The sequence below is a fragment of the Carcharodon carcharias genome, chromosome 1 (genome assembly GCF_017639515.1).
Source record: "Carcharodon carcharias isolate sCarCar2 chromosome 1, sCarCar2.pri, whole genome shotgun sequence".
Lineage (NCBI taxonomy): Eukaryota > Metazoa > Chordata > Chondrichthyes > Lamniformes > Lamnidae > Carcharodon > Carcharodon carcharias.
The window spans coordinates 67,900,777-67,915,383 of NC_054467.1; the positions used below are offsets into that span (position 1 = coordinate 67,900,777).

General features: G+C 36.4%; 1 protein-coding gene across 2 annotated transcripts in view; it reads right to left on the reverse strand.

Moving 5' to 3' along the window:
- lrba (LPS responsive beige-like anchor protein) overlaps nt 1–14,607 on the reverse strand; it is a 917,803-nt gene that overhangs the window by 104,577 nt on the left and 798,619 nt on the right. The window lies entirely within an intron of this gene.

The window sequence follows — 14,607 nt, forward strand, 5'->3', positions numbered from 1 at the left end:
CGATAGGAAAATTCTTCCCAAGGTTTTCAAAAGAGAATTGCTATTTGATGATTATCCAAGGAAGAAAACTTGCAGGGCTGTGGGGAAGAGGTGGGGGATTGAGACTCGGTAAGTTGCTTTTGCAGAGAGTCGGCACAGACATGATGAGTCAAATGACCTTCATCTATGGTGTAAGCATTCTATGATTTTATAATTCTATAATGTTGCTGTGAAATATCCAAGAACATTTTACTTTATAAATGGTACCATATAAATACAAGTTTTTATTGTAGTTGTAATCCTCCAAATTATCATTTTTTGCCTACTCATCTAATTGAAAAATTAAGTAATACTGCTTGTGTATCTTTTATGTGTAAAGATGAAAGTCATTGTATTCATAAATTGTCAATTGCACAGAAGTGGTCTGATGTTACCAAACTGCTACAGAAATAAATAGACTAGAAAAGTACAGGCAGCAAAAAGATAACTTATGCTTCACTTCAGTCTTTTCTTGAGGTTTAATAGTACAGGCTCCTTTATTGAAAGAGGATATGGTATTAGAAGCACTGTGGAAAATTCTTTCCTCCCTTTTTCTGCCAAACTGACAGACAGCTATAATAGGACCCACCTTACTTCAGAAACATGGTATAACCCAGACCTCATGTCTGGAGGTCATCTCCTTCACCATGCTGTCTGGACTAGGTACAGTAGTAAACAAATTAAAGGCCTCTTTAATGGCCAACAGTTCTGTTCTCTCCAGGGGTTTGGGGAGAGGTACAGCATTCCACCATTGAATTTCTAATGATTCACAAATCAAAATGTTCTCCAAAAAGAGAGGCAAAGCCTGCTAAGGAAATAACTCTGGTGGAGACATTCCTGAAATAAAATGAAGAGAAGCAGTATTTCTTTACAAATGCCATACTCATGTAAGACAACTGGAGTTACTTCATACGCCCCAAAGTAGAAAGGATAGGAGACTTCCCCTATTCTGACTCTTCAAATGGAATAACATCAACATCAGTTAATCTGAAGAACTGCTGCACCTCCGCCTTCAATGCTCATGTCCTTACGAAATCCAGTCTTCGTCCTCACACAACAGCCATACTCCTTGGTCTCAAATCCACTGGCTATAAGCTGGAGCGCACCTGATGATCCCATGGCTAGTCATTGGGGAAATGAAAAAACAGTATATCCTGACCACTTCAATGACTACCATTGACTCTAAAATTACCCTTAAGGGCAGAAAAAAACTTTAATTTCTCATTGCCACGACTAACTGCCTAGTAGGACTACCTTCTTCTGCACCTTCTATCTTCACTAAATGTGAGGACAATATTCTGGATTTTGCATGTCCAAGATTTAGGGCATTGTTCTATTTTCAATGACCTCTCTCGCTGTCAGTCTTTCTCTGCTTAATCCACTTTGAGCATCCATCCCTTATTTAGAGTCTTTCCCCTCATTCACTCAGCTAATCTCTTCCATAAAGCTCATCTCCTGCTATCTTGCAGCTCACCCAGCCCCCCAAATCTCAACTTCCTCCTCTCACTGACATCCATCAGTAACCTCTGCTCTTACATTCAACTCAGCCTTCAGATCCTTCAGAATCTCTGTCATCAAGTGACTCCTGGAAAAAATATCTATTTATAACCCTTCCAACGACTGCCTAATCTTCAGCATTATTGAGTAAACAGGGCAGCACAATCCACTCACTGTCCATACATATACAGTTAAATGCACAAATCAAGACACTGATGTGTGAATTGCCCTGCAATCAGAAATCTCACTGTAATAGTACCTTGTCGATAAACCTAGCATTTAAACGCATGAAACAGTGTAATGTTGGGGTACTTACTTAATGGATATTTATTGGGTACTTACTTAATGGATATCTATTAAACACACAAGAAAAAGTTAGGGCGTGTTCATTCAAGTCTAAGTGAATTTATAATGGTATGTTAAGCCTAAATTACTGTCACTGAACATTAGGTTTTGCAAGTGTGGAACCCCTTCCCTTCAGATTTTAATTATTTTTGGAGATTTAATAAAAAATAAAAAGTCAATACTTTTTCTTACATTTTCCTTGTTTCTTTTATTACTCTCTCTTAATCACATTTTTAATTCTCATTTTGATCTCTGTACATAATTTAACATTGAATTAAATATTCTAACTTATACTCCCTGGTTTAGAACCTGCCTGCCTCGGTAAGGATTCTTCAATCTGATTAAGGAGACGCACAGTTGCTTTCCCTTCACACAGAACCCACATCATTTGTAGAGGGTGTCACATTGTTTTGGGTTTCTGATCATTACATCTTCCAGTGGAAAAGCCTATTGAAAGTCTGTGGGCAAGTGCAAGTGTAATAAATAGCTGGTGCTATTTGTTCAGCACTGACTTCAAAATCCAGTACAATGCATTTGCAGCTCCTCTCCTGCTCCTCTCCTTACCTCTTTCATAATTTCCTTATTGCTCATCAAAAATCACCTTACAACCTTCCACTTTGACTGCTCATTTGTTCCAATCAGACCCTCTTCCTTCTATCCTTTCTATCCTCAGTTATGTGCCCTGTCACTATCTGCCACCTTATAAAATGCTCTGAGACATTCCTTTGAATGAGCTCAATAGTAAGTTATTATTTAAAACTCATGGAAAGAGTATAGGTGAAGAAATTAAAGTGACACCAATAGACATAAACAAACAGCAAAACAAATTTCACCTAGTGCAAGCTTCTTGGAATGATCTAACTGAATATGATAAATGTTAAATATTTCAAAATAATACACTACCCTTTCTTCATACTGTTCTCAAATTTGAAGAATGTGATTTTTATTACTGTGAAGTCACTCTAACCTAAGAATAATGAATCACTACTTGTAAGACAATTAGGGCAAACATACACTGAAAAGATAAACAGAAGTTTTAAAAAAGTACATGCAACACAATTTGAGGTTTCTACTTGTAATCGCTCTGGGAAACTTTAATTTCATTTAAAATAAACAATGCTAACTACATATGCTCTGTAAAATGCAGTTTAGCCTTTTTCTAGTATACAATTGACTCCAGATAAATGTATAATTAACCTAAACATAAAACACTAAATCAAATCCCATTTGTGCTGTTGAACAATCCTCATTCAGGCACATGTTAATAAAAAATTATCCTACAATAAATAATTACACAATTAGATTTTTTTTTTAAATACTGAAGAGATTAATCAAGCTGATGATAGACTATACTAAATAGATAGCATGATATTTAGGACCCTAACCACTTTTGCATAAAATAGATTTCATGATGCACCTTCTGTAATTTTGGATTAGACTGAACTGCAGGATAAATGACTGAATGAATTGTAAGGTTAAGATGTGGCTACTTTAATTCTTAATTTATAAAGCTCCTAATTCAAGCAGAAAACATTTCTTGGCAATAAGATTATGCTTTCATCAAAACACAGCTGTACTTAACTGCTAATTCCTGTTAATTAAAACTCATTATTTATATCTGTAATTAGCTCAAAAAAAAGGTTATTAAATTTTAAGGCTAGGATAGAAATTGCACAGAACAATTTATTGGTAAAGACATCTTAGCAGTCATTTCCCTCTCTTACACTTAACTACTTCTTCCCAAATAAACTTACTCCTGTATTAATTATTTTGAGATCATGGGGGAAAAACAACAGTACTAGAGTTTAATGCCTTGGGAGATTTTACTACATTAAAAGGTGCTATATAAATGTGAGGTGTTGTTGTTATGTGCTCAAACTAATTGCAATCTGCAACGAAGTCTCTATTTAGTGAAATTTAAATATGATTTTTTTAAAAAAAGATCCTGCTTAATTGACTCCTGGCAATTATGCTATTTGAATTAACCAGTTTGCTCTTTACCTGGATTGTCAAGCTTTTCAACATAATTCAATATGTTGTTTCAACACACACATTCTTCTACAGTAAAAATTCTGCCTGTAAATATACTTGTGTTAAGTGTATATGAGGAGAAAGCGCATTTTTTGATTGGAAATGTCATTGCCCCATAAAAGGAAAGGGCTAAAGAGAATGACACCTGGTAGGTTAATTAGGTTGTGATCCTTAAAATTAAAAATTAATATTTTCCAATTTAAAAATACCTTGTAGAATGAACCCATCAACTTAGGAAAAGTAAATGTTAACAGTATTGTGAACGGAGCGTGATCATTCAACAGCAAATCTAAAATTGATTAGTATTGTTAGTAAATGAGACATAAGAAAATTGGGCCAGTCTATATTTAATTAATAATAATTAGACTGTGGACAAACAAAAGATGAGCCAGAGTTTTTTTTAGGAGCAACAGTGGTAATAAAATATTTGACAATTTAAAATATATATATATATATATAGCTCATAACGTTAATACAATAACACTTCTCTTTACAAAGCATAGATATATTGTCAAACAAAAGAACTCCCCATGGCCTGACCCATTATTAGAGCTACTCCATAAAACCTAATTTTTGTGGCTGCCAAGGAGAAAAACAGGAAGTAATCATCATCTGTAAAAACTTGCAATGGTTTCCCCACCAGGGCCCTTCTTACTAACATAATGTGAGGCAATACATTCCAAACCTATTAAAATGTAGACATTGCTGAACATGCTCACTTCAGCTACAGCCTTACAGCTGTCTGTCTGGTATAATATATCCCAGCTGCCAATCTGAAGGAAACCAGCCAGTCACAGCAGAAACAATTTCACTCAGAATGTTAGAGGCTTTTCCATATTTTCAAAATACAGAGATTATCTTAGCTGATGGATTTGATCGAACCTAACTGGCTGATCAGCATCAAAAGGAAAAAGATTGCAATCATCGGTTTGTTCATGGAACTTTTGAGGCCAAAAACTTACCATATGAACGTTTTATACTTCAAGGTTGTTTGCAATCACTCTTCAAACAAAACACACTTTTTCATAAAGTTGCCAAATTATAGATTAGAATTTAAATAGTTTTTGAATACTATATGTTCTAGACCAAAAACAAAACAGTGACCTCCATTTTCCAAATTTTTAAACAAAAGTGTTATGTATCTGGACAAATATAGATATATTCACAGTTTCTGCCAAAGTATGCCATGCTATGTCACAGCAAATCAGTTGTCCTAGCTATGTTTAAAAAAGTATAACAATCCATTAGTAGTGAGCAAAGTAGTAACAAAGCCTGACACACCCCAGTTGTTCCTAAGCATTTTGGTGCTAAGTTTATTATTCTGCCCCATGCCTTAGAACATGCAGCCATCTGGCAAGTAATGCTCCAGCAGTTGTTTATAAATTCTACAAAGATTTCAGTCATCCCTACCATACAAAGTATGATGAATTTACAACTCACTGACATTGTTTTCTAAATACTTGATTTCTATCTTTACCCTGGAGACTGCAGCTATGGTTCCACACCCACCTGCCCAACATAAGAAAAGGATTGTACCTTCTATACCAATGACACTAACTAGAAGATAAAAACATATTATACTAAGTGGTTAATTTTGGGCTTTCAAACACTTTGATTTAGTTTGTATAAATTTCAGTCTATAACTTCAATAGAAGTTAGATCACACCTGTAAACCATTGCACTTGTCATAACGATGGTTCTGTCACTTGCAGGCACAAAAGGCAGCACTGATATCTGATTATTTAAGAAATCCTTTGGAAGTTATAAATTCTTAAACAAATCTTGTCAAGGCTGCACTAACAGCCACACCAATGTAACAGCATTTAGAATTTTTAACATAGAGAGCAGAGAAAGAATCAATATGTAGGTCTCATCCACATCACTAAACCGAATGATTTCAGCATTATGTTTTGATTCATAAGAAACACTGTGATTTTATAAAATAACAACCATTCTAACTAAAGTAAAGCTGAAACTAAGTTGTTGTCATTATAAAATGTATTTTCTCTCTAATAACTCAACATGTATGATTTGTTGCCCCTTTCAGTACAAAGGAGAATGACGTGATTTTGCTTTAAGATAAAAACATAAGAAATAGGAGTAGGCCATACAGCCTATCGAGCCTCCTCCGCCATTCAATAAGATCATGTGGAACCTTTACATCTACTCCACTTTCCTGCCCTATACCTATGTCCCTCGATCTCTTTGGTGTCCAAAAACCTATCAATGTCAGCCTTGAATATACACAATGACTGAGCATGTATAACAGCCTTGGATAGAGAATTCAAAAAATTCACAACCCCTGGGTGAAGAAATTTCTCTCCACCTCAACCTTAAACGGCTGACCCCTTGTCCTGAGTTTCTGATCCCCTAGTTTTAGACTCTCCAGCCAGGAGAAACAACCTCTCAGCAATTAAGCTGTCAAGCCCTCTCAGAATTTTATACATTTCTATGAGATGACCTTTCATTTCTCTAAATTCCAGAGAATATAGATCATTTTACTCAAACTCCCTTCATAGGAGAGTCTTTACAATAAAGGCTAACATACCATGTGCCTTCCTAATTACTTCTGCACCTGCATGTTAACTTTTTTTGAAAGAGTTAAATGAAAGTAGCAGTAATGCAACTGGTTTTAGTTCAAACTTACCAGAAGATGATCATGTAAGATATGCCTAATAGATAAAATTTGCTAGAGAGTTTAAGCAATGGGGAAAAATGTCAGCCCAACTTCAAAAATCCTTACAATGCAACTTGATTCCAATCAGTACTCATGCCCTGTCTCAGCTAAACCTCAACTGAGTTAAAAAGCGGTAGCCACATTTCCTGTAATTAACCTAATGTTGCTGATTCCTGATTAACAATTGAGAAAATAGCTCAAACTCATTTATCCAAATGTGATTAATTGCAACCAAATGTTCTTAAGTTTTACTGTATTGGTTTATGTTGAAATAAAATGATCAATGAAAATTGATCAATTTCTTTTCAAGATACATAAGTGAGGATATGGGTGTGAAAAAAATCCCAAATCCAATTTCCAAAATCTGGTCCTAAATATTTCTTGCTTTTCTTTGCGGTCCTACATTGCAGAGAGATCTTTGTTTATTCACACTTATTATTGACATAGATTTTTTATCCTACTTTGAATATGATTATTATTATATCAAGCTTACTGCTAATGAAGCCACATCATACATTGGTTTGTAAAAGTATTATTTAACCATAAATATAGCATGGACATTAACCTCCATCAACTTCATACCATTTAAAATTGGAAGAGGGATTGTATTGAAACTCAGCATAGCAAAATCCATAAGGATACAATAATGTTTCTTAGAATCTAACCCTACTTTACTGTTTCCAATAGAAAAGCCATAAAAATACAATTTGAAAAGTATGACATTTCTTCAAAGCCTATTAAAGGACCCCTTAGTTTTGGCAAAACAATGGCTCATTTAGCTTGCTTTGTGTTAAACGCTGAAACACATTGGATAAACTGTGCATCTTTTAGAACTCAATCTTCACTCATTTATGTAAAAACAATCATGAATTTAACTGAGTTGATACAATCAGCTGAATTAATCTTGATGAGCCTGCATTGTCAACTTTGATCTGAAACAAATAGTCATATGCAGCACAAAATAGATCCCTTCAATATGACCAGGGGCGCATTAATGGTATATATAGGGCCCAGGAAAGAGGAGATTCCACCTGGAACCTCCCTCCACCCTTAGTCCTTTCTGTTCTCCTGCCACTGCTCCAACAACAGTAATAGCAGTCCAAACGCAAGGCAAGAGTTAGGTGAGTGACTTGAATGTGGTGTAGGGTACACACTGCACCCACTAAAGCCTCCCCCTGGCACTTTGACCTATTCTATTCTAGAAAGTCCAGTGGTGAAGGATAAAACTAGAGTAAATCTTTACACATTTTTATAAGCTTTTATTCAAAGATACACATGATAAAATGTGCACCTCCTAACCCCACAACCTCCGTTTCAGTCTGTTCTTAATAAGAGAGGCATAGTAAATCTCCAGTTAATTCCCACCTCCTGCATACAATTAAACACAATAAATATACAATTAACAATCATTCACATTCATTAACAGCATCATCGTGAATGAGGGAGAAGCAAGGCTGGAAATGTTAATAATTGTTACCTAACATTGCTGCTGTGCACCAATTCCAAGAAAATTCCTTACAAAGACGTCATCAATCTAGGAACTAGAAACATAACAGGCTCAGGAGATAGAGAGCTGGAAGTGCCAGACTTTCATTTAATGAATGGGAGTGGGGGGCAAGGAGTGGGGAGCAAAGGGTGTGTGGCTCCAAATGTTCATGGTGCCCAGGGACCAAAAAATTCTTAATCCAGCTCTAATTAAGTACACTAACATTATCAGTGCATCACACAAGTTTTGGTTAGTTCTTTTCCTATCATACTCATTTTCAGGAGGTGGGCTCAACTGGCAAGGCTGGTATTTATTGCTCATCCTTAGTTACCTTTTGCCAGTTTCTTCTTAAACCACTTCAGCCCATATGATCAAAATGCTTCATAATGCTGTTAATGCTATGAATATCCCAATCTTCAGAATAAATGTTTTGAAAATACAGATCTGACTATTCTTCCAAGCCAGAGAAAAGCCATGCTTTTTGGAGCTAATGACATGTTAGGTTAAATTGGTTAATTTTCTGTTTAATCTAATTCTTCAAATGGTTTTAAAATGTCAAGTCAGGGTAAAGCTCACATTATAAATGAGGATGTACAGATCGTGCAACTAGCTATGAATTCACACTTTATAGGCTTCATTTTGTAAATTGGGTTGTTGTGTCACAGAGATGTAAACTGTAAGAAAACATTAAAACTGCAATTCTGCATTTAATATATGATCATTTAACATTTCTCAAATTAAAAATCACTCAAGTCACCTAGTGTTTTATTACCTACTTTCATATGACTGATGTCAAATTACTACTGGATTTGGATCTTAATAAGGGAAAGATACAGAGAATGCTTTGGCTAAGAACAGATTCCACTACAGCTGGTCTCAAGGGATCAGTCACAGGCTTTGCCAATTTAAAACAGCATTCATGGGAACAATATTTGAAGTAAAATAGAAAGCAATGCTGAAAAAGTAAAAAGAAACACTTGCATAGAAAAAAATCATGGCAGCAAAAGTCTGTCTCAGACATTGCACATTTTTCAATGGGAATCGTTAAGTTAATTAAAATTACCCTTGATATAATTAATTTACTAATTCCTTTGACATACATGGCCATTCATGATGGGAGTTACCAAACAATTGCACAACTTTTATTGACTGAATGACTTACGTTTAAACATATAAAGCATGGTCAATAAAATGCATAAACTTTTAAGAATTGTGTCATGTAGGAAACAAAAATAACTTGCATTTATATAGTATCTTTAACTACTAATAGTTAAATAGTGCCAATGGTAAAACATCCCAAGGCACTTCCTGGCAGATAATAGGTAAAGACATGATTAAGGATGAAATAGAAGGCACCACACTTTTCTTGCTATTAACTGGTTAGATCAATGCCCAATGACTGTAATCAATTAACAATACAAGCAAACCATGAATATTTCACGGTATTAAATAGGAGCTGTTTTGTGCAAGGAAATTAGGACTTATATTGGACTCATTTGGATCTGAAGTCTTCATAATATGTTTTTTATGTACAAACTGTAAGAAAGTTACTATCCTCTTGCATTGGGCCATGGATAACATGCATGCAATTAATTGCCTGATGTCAGTAAAAGCTTTCTTCATCCCTCAGAATACAGTCTTCATGACAGCTGAAATTTATCAGGAAATAATCTAATTTTGTAAAATTCGATATTTAAACTCGCATTTCATAAAAAGGCTTCATGCAATCCTATAATGAGGGCACCCATTGAAAAGAAAGGATATAGCACGGAAGCTCATTATACAACCTCATTATTCCCCAGGTGGGCCTTGCACCACCTACTGTACATTTTCTTTTGATTTCAGTCTTAATTCCAAACCAGCTGCCTATTATTTGTATTTAAGGTCAAACAAATGGAATACAAGTGAAAGAAAAGAGTAAGGATATGCCACACCAGACTGCATAGGAATCTAACTGATTACAAAACAAGTCCTATGAGCAAGAATAGGAAGAATGGCTGAGTATTTAGCTGTTCCATCAAATCTTCTTGAGACACCTACTTGGTTCACTGAAATTTTATTTTTCATACTTCTGCTTTTCTCTTGTAATTCTGGCCACAAAAACCCTGTTGGTTCTTTCTCTGTAACATTATGTCATCACTTTTTAAACACTAATAGGGCCCTGCACCACCGAATGTACCTTCTCTTGATTCCACTCCAGTTGCCTGCTTCTTGTATTTAAGACCTTTTGGATCAGGAATTTGATGGTGGGAGAATTCCTGGGTTCCGACCGATGTCAGATGCCGAACATGATCAACCAGTAGTCAGAGACTGCACTCAGCATCCAACTAAGGGCAGCAGAGTGGCGGGGGTGGGGGTGCACTCCCAAGGCTGGAGGGACAATAGAAGGCCCTTCATGCAATGACATATCGAGAGTCCCACCATCCAAGGTGTGAGCTGCTGACGCATTTAAGAGTGAAAGCCACAGCTGCCAGGCAACCCACTGTCCACTGGACAGTCAGCGGCCACAGCTATTATCAAACATCCATGGAAGATGTGGGGGGCCTAGCAGGATGGTCATGTTTCAGCACCAGCGGAGGAGCCTATAAGTCAACTGTAAAATTGCAGTTGGCTTTTTCTGAGTAATCTTAATAGGCCATTTAATTGGCTATCTGCCATTTCTGGACGAGTAGCCATCACCCCGCTCCTCCCCCTTCAGCCGGAACAAAATGGCCCAGATTTGGGAACATGCTGGTAACCCAGTGCACTGCTCTCCAATGTCAATGTTCAGACATTCCCGCCCCTGGTCTTGCCTCCAACAGCAATTTAAAGTTCTATCAATGGTATACTAGCAAAAGAAAAGAGTTAGAATATGCCATGCCATGTTGCATTGGAATCTAACTGATTACAAAACAAGCCCTATAAGCAGGAATGTGAAGAATGGATGAGTATTTAGTGATAATTCACTATTCCATCATACCTTCTTGAGGGGCCCATTGGTGTGTTGGCATTTTATCTGAATGTGTCATGTTAGCAGTCAGGAGGTCACATGCAGTTTGAGACACGAGCAGGTTCATGGCATTCAACTTAAGTTACCAACATTAATTGCTGGGTTGCTAGTTATCATTTCATCAAATTTTCTGTTCTCCAGGTTAATGCAAAATTTAGAACAAAGCTTAACTGCTGAGGAAGTTATAGCTCCAATGAAATGAAAACTATAGCAGACTTTAAACTTCAGGTTATGTTACTTGACAATAATATGTCAATGAAGCGAATCATTCTTTCAATGTTGGACAATTGGAACTTTCAAGACTGAGATAGATTGTTGTTAGCTAAACGTATCAAGGGATCGATTTCTCCACATTTTTTTAAAAAGTGAGTGCTCATACTTCAAGAAAAAAGGTAGGAAGGGTGGTGTTTATGGTTGCATTTCAAGAAAGAATACCATTCTAATGAAGGGTATACACCTAAAATATTGTTATTTTTCCTCTTTACAGATGCTGATGGACCTGCTGGGCACTTATTACATTTCCAGTTCCCACCTGGAGAAAGGAAGTGGAGGTGTTTGGTTATCTTACATTGTCTTCAGATGTTCATTTGTGATGCTAAATGATTACGTTCATGATTTGATGTTTTTAGATTTGTTTGCATTTGCTTCTTAATTTATAGTGTGTCTGCTTGTGTTAAAAAGAAAAGTTTTGAGTGTTTGGAATTGTGACTGTGGCCTAAAGTTAGGGAGTTCTATGCATCCCTTGGATATAGGAATAAGGAAATTTTAAACATTAATTTTTTAAAAGTTTATGTTTAAGCTCTCACAATAAAAGCTCAAAATTGTAAAACTCTTTTGGCTGAAATCGCTCATATAAATGACAATGGTATTTCAAAGTAGTATTCCAAATTTAGATGAACTTTTTAAATTTAGTCCCTGAACAGATGTTTTCACATCCTCATCTCTTATCCTGGAAAAAATTATTCCCCCAATCAACATCACTAAAAGAGGTTAACTGGTCATTTATCTCTTTGCTGTTTGAGATCTGGTTATGAACAAATTGGTTTCTAGTTTTCCCTATATTACAATAATAACTCTGCTTCAAAAGTGCCTCATTATCTGCAGAGCATCTTGGGATATCCTTAATTTTTTTTTTCTTTCGCCCTTGAATGAACATATATCAGTACCAACTCAAATGTGACATGTTGCTTATAATTTAATTCAATCTCAATACTGCACATATATGAAAATTAGAAAGCTGCGAAAATCCACCTATGATCAAAATAATAGACTTAGCATTAGGGGGATGGTAACGATCTTACAAAATAAAATAATACCATTCATTTAAACCTCTCTCAGGTCAGCTTTCTAAATTATGTCATTTACTCCATGAGTGCGTCAAAATATCACATGGTCACCAACAAACAATTACTGAAGCTTTATAAAAATAATGGTGAATCAGATTAGGTCTCTCTACTATTCTTTTCCAAAACAACATTATCAGTATTCAGACCAAGGGAAAAATATTCACAGTTCCTACGCTTGCAAGTGAAAAGAATTTCCAGACTCTCTCAAATATCTCTCAGAGTCTGAATATCATTATCCCTTTTGAAAGATCAATTAAGATATTTTTTTCATCGAAATATATAGCAGTATTGGGAGAATTAGACCATAAGACGTAGGAGCAGAAGTGGGCCATTCATGAGTCTGCTCTGCCATTCAATGAGATCATGGCTGATCTGATATTCCTCAACTCCACTTTCCTGCCTTTTCCCCATAACCCTTGGTTCCCTTACTGTTTAAAAATCTGTCTATCTCAGCCTTGAATGTACTTAACGACCCAGCCGCTATAGCTCTCTGCACTAAAGAATTTCACAGGTTGACTACCCTCTGAGAGAAGAAATACCTCCTCACCTCTGTTTTAAATGGGTGCCCCTTACCCTAAGATTATGCCCTCTGTTCCTAGACTTTCCTACAATGGGAAACAACCTCTCAGCATCTACCTTGTCAAGCCCCCTAAGAATCTTATATGTTTCAATAGGGTCACCACTCATTCTTCTAAACTTGAATAAGTACAGGCCCAACCTACTCAACCTCTCCTCATAAAAAAAATCCCTCCACACCCGGGATCAACCTAGTGAACCTTCTCTGGACTGCCTCCAATGCCAGTTTATCTTTCCTTAGATAAGGGGGCCAAAATTGTTCACAATGTGGTCAAACTGGTGCCTTGTACAGCTTTAGCAAGACTTTCCTATTTTTATACTCCATTCCCTTTGAAATAAAGGCCAACATTCCATTTGCCTTCCCTATTACCTGTCAAACTTGTACGTTAGCTTTTTGTGATTAATGCACGAGGACTCCCAAATCCCTCTGTGCTGTAGTTTTCTGCAGTCTTTCTCCACTTAAATAATATTCAGCTCCTCTATTCTTCTTGCAAAGTGTATAACTTTACATTTTCCAACATTATATTCCATCTGCCTGTTGATATCCCTCTGTAGACTCCTTGTGTCATCCTCACCACTTGCCTTCCCATCTATTTTTGTGTCATCTGCAAACTTGGCGACAGTACATTCACTTCCCTCAACTATGTCATTAATATATATTGTAACTAATTGAGGTCCCAGCACTGATCCCTGTGATCCCTCTACTAGTTACAGGCTGCCATCCTGGAAATGCCCCCTCATCTCAACTGTCTGTCTTCTACTAGTGAGCCAATCCTTTATCCATGCTAACATTCTACTCCCAACACCATGGGCTCTTATCTTATTAAGTGGCGTTATGTGCAGTACCTTATCAAACGCCTTTTGGAAATCCAAATATATTACATCTACTTTATCTATCCTGCTTGGTACCTCCTCAAAGAATTCTAATGAATTTGTAAGGCATGATTTGCCCTTCATGAAGCCATGCTGACTCTGCTTGATTGGATTATGTATTTTTAAATGCTCTGCTATCGCACCCTTTATAATAGGCTCTAACATTTTCCCAATGACAGATGTTAAGCTAACTGGCCTATGGTTACCTGTTCTTTGTCTCCCTCCCTTTTTGAATAAGGGTGTCACATTGGCCGTTCTCCAATTCTTTGGGACATTTCCAGGATCTAAGAATTCTTGGAAGATGACTACCAGTGCATCCACTATTTCTGTAGCTACTTCCTTTAATATCCTAGGATGAAACTCATCAGCTCCAGGTGACTTATCGGCCTTTAGCCCCATTAGTTTCCCTAGTACTTTTTCTCTAGTGATAGCGATTGTATTTATTTCCTCCCTCCCTTTTGCCCCTTGATTATTTAGTATTTTTGGAATGCTATTAGTATCTTCTACCGTGAAGACTGAAGCAAAGTATTTATTCAACCCCTCTACCATTTCCTGGTTTCCCATTATTATTTCCACAGCCTCATTCTCTAAGGGGCTTATGTTCACTTTGGCCCCTTTCTTCCTTTTTATATATTTAAAGAAGCTCTTACTGTCTGTTTTTATAGGCTAGTAATTGGCTAGTAGGAATTACTGAGCCTCCAGTTTGAGAGAGTTAAATTAATATGCACAGTTCAAATAATATATAGCGTCTAAGACACTCTGGGTTAAC